Raw genomic sequence first — 2,935 nt, forward strand, 5'->3', positions numbered from 1 at the left:
TCTCTTTTTTTCCAATTCGGAGACTTGAGACTGAGGGTATCTTGGACTGTGCTGGAGGTTTCAAAAGATAACACCTTTAGGTACCAAACAATAACTTTTAAAAAAATCCACGGAGCCAGAAAGAGGGAAAGAGGCTGAGAGAGAAATCTGAAGGTATCTCTTTTCCCTCAGACCCTGAGGATGATGATTCGCTTTTGCTTCCTTTGAAATGGACCAAGTGATCAGACTCCCCCAGGCCGGCAGGCATCCGTGGCAGGAAAATAAATCATTCTGATGGCCAGGGAGAGAGAGGTTGGTGGGGGAAAGAAATCTACGCGGAAAACAAGAAAGGCCGACCACGGTACAAGGCTAGGACTCCATTTCTGAGGCCGGCATCAAAGGGGGCTTGGGTGGAAATTAGATATAAAGTGGCCTCCGTCATTGACTAGCCCAGAGCATCGCCTTACAGATAGAGATGCTATTTTGGAAAATGTGAGGTTTTTCAGTTTTCTTGCTTTTATTCCAAACAAAGCTCTGAAGGAAGTCTGGGTGCGATCAATCTTGCTCACCAAAAGCCTTGACAGCTTCTGGCCCTTAAGAACACATTTCAGCTTCGAGTTTTTTCCAAGATCAAATGTGGCCGAGCAAAGAGGAGAGCAGGAAACGCAAGTAAACAAGGAAAACTAGTCTTTTTAAAGATCTTTTTGGCAGCAGGAAGAGTTATAAGGCGGCTTTTAGGAAAGGTGCTTTTGCACATTCTGGGATAGTGGCTTTGGCATTTGTTCTTACAGAAATAATATTGAGGGGTTAAGGGGAGGGGGAGTTAAGGAGAGGGAACAGCGCTGCCCCCATATCGCTGAGGCTTTGTCAAGGGCTGCGTGGGTGAGAGCTTTCTGCTCGCCTCAGCGGCCTTAATTCAAATACCATCTGGAAGCAAACCCTTTTCTTTGACCATTCAACACTGAAATCTTCCCCAAATCTATTACTTTAACTCAGGAATATTTCAATAAGGACTTATTTTTAATATCTTAGAAGCTGAAGGTGAGATCAATATTTTTTTCTTTGAAACCTAAAATGAATGTTTTGACTGCTAAGATATGGGAAATCATACTGGAATCTCATTTAAAAATCCGTGCCCTGAGGGAAGGAGGATGCCTCCAAACCAGTCGCCTCTCAGCTAAATGGTAGATTTTAGAAATGGGTTCAAACAGTGGTATCTCCAAAAGATTTTCCTCTGTGAATGGATAGCGCTGGCTAGCTCGTTCTCTCTCTCTCTCTCTCTCTCGCTCTCGCTCTCTCCCTCGCACTCTATCTCCACTGTTCCTTATTTTGCCAGGTAATTTTATATATGTCTGTAAAATTATTACTCATAGAAAGACTTCTGTGGTTGCTTAGCCTGTTCAGTTCAGATCTGAACAACCAAAACAGCGGAAGCTCCAGTCCTCACAAAGACTGGATTTCCAGCCTTGCATTTCTGAGGTGCGCCATATTTTGGCAGGGAGGTTGGGGTGGGGTGGGGAGCAAATCTATTCCTTCCATAATCCAAACTCTTTAAAAATCCAGAAAAACATATATGTGTCTCAAGAGCTCCAGACAGATGTGGGAGAAGCATCTCTGGCTGTGAGAGAAACACCCAGATCTCTACAGCTCCCTGGCTTTGCATCCTCCGAGCATTTTTCTTTTTCTTAAAATGTGAGAAGGTTCCCAAAAAGCAGCTCCTGTGGACCCAGGAGATACCCCAAAATGGCTCCAGGGCCTATTTCTAAAGATCATCTGAGGGAGCTTCTCAGGGGAAAGATAGAGGCCATGATGATGGATATTTTGGGTTGCAAACAAAATGGCGACATTTTTCATCTCCGTCTCTGAAAGATACAATCCAGGGAGAAGGAGGATTTATTTCTCACATCAGATGCTTCTGATCCGAGACGCAGGTGGTTTCTCACTTCCAATTTAGAAAGGGGATGTTGATGGGGATACAGTCCTGAGGTTTTCACTTTCTGAATTTGGTTCCTTCTCCAAGCAATTCTTTAATATGAAAATAAAAATATTTCCCTTTCCTGTGCCTGCTTTTGGTCTGCCAGCCAGTCAGCTGGCAGCCCTATCTTCAATCCAGGAGTAGAAATGTAATGTTTAGCTCCTGCAGCATCAAATGAAAGAAGTACTTATAAAATTGCATTTTTATTAGAAAGATACCAATCTCCTTTCTTTCTCCTCCTCCCCCGGGGGCCATAAAAGGAGAGTGAGGAGGGATGAAGGAGAGGAAGTAAATCCAGGGGATGCCAAATCCTAAATTCCGGGATAAAGAAGAAGCTGGGACGCCAGCAGTCCAGGGAAGGGCTTGGGGAGGCTCCTGGGAGTTCAGCCTTTCTTCTGCTGGAGACCTGGGTGAAGCTCTGTCTCCTTCGAGCCTCCTAGCTCCCAGTGGCGATTTTAAGAGTCATTCTCTCCTCCTGGAGCGATAAGGGACCGAAGAGCATCCACAGAGAGTCCGGTTGCTCCAGAAAATGCTCTGCATCTTCCGCATGGCTCATGATTCCCAGGGTTAAAGCACTGGCTGGTCCGCTTTGACTTGGAGGAAGATCTTGGAGACGACATCCCTGCCTTACTCCCCAGCGGGGCCTCTCAGGCACCTGTGCGTCCCCGCCCCGCTTCGGGACGGCTGCCTTTTGTTTGTCCCGCAGTCAGCAGCTCGCAGCCCCTGCGGCCCTGCAGTCCCCTCCGCGGCAGCTGGGAATCAGGCAGCCCAGCGGGCTGGCGCTCGGCCTTTTCCAGAACTGCCCGCCTCCGGGAGCTCCTGCAGCCTTCCCAAGAATTCGCCGTGCTCCCAGGCGAGCCGCCTGGCCAGGCCGCACTCCCGGAGCTGGAAGGCTTGCCTCGGCCTGCTCAGCCACTTCGCCTGCCTTAATTCCACGCAGACCCCCATCTTCGGCCAAAGAACCCCTTCTGAACACGGATA

This window comes from Lutra lutra, chromosome 11, assembly GCF_902655055.1.
Source record: "Lutra lutra chromosome 11, mLutLut1.2, whole genome shotgun sequence".
In the NCBI taxonomy this organism is placed as follows: domain Eukaryota; kingdom Metazoa; phylum Chordata; class Mammalia; order Carnivora; family Mustelidae; genus Lutra; species Lutra lutra.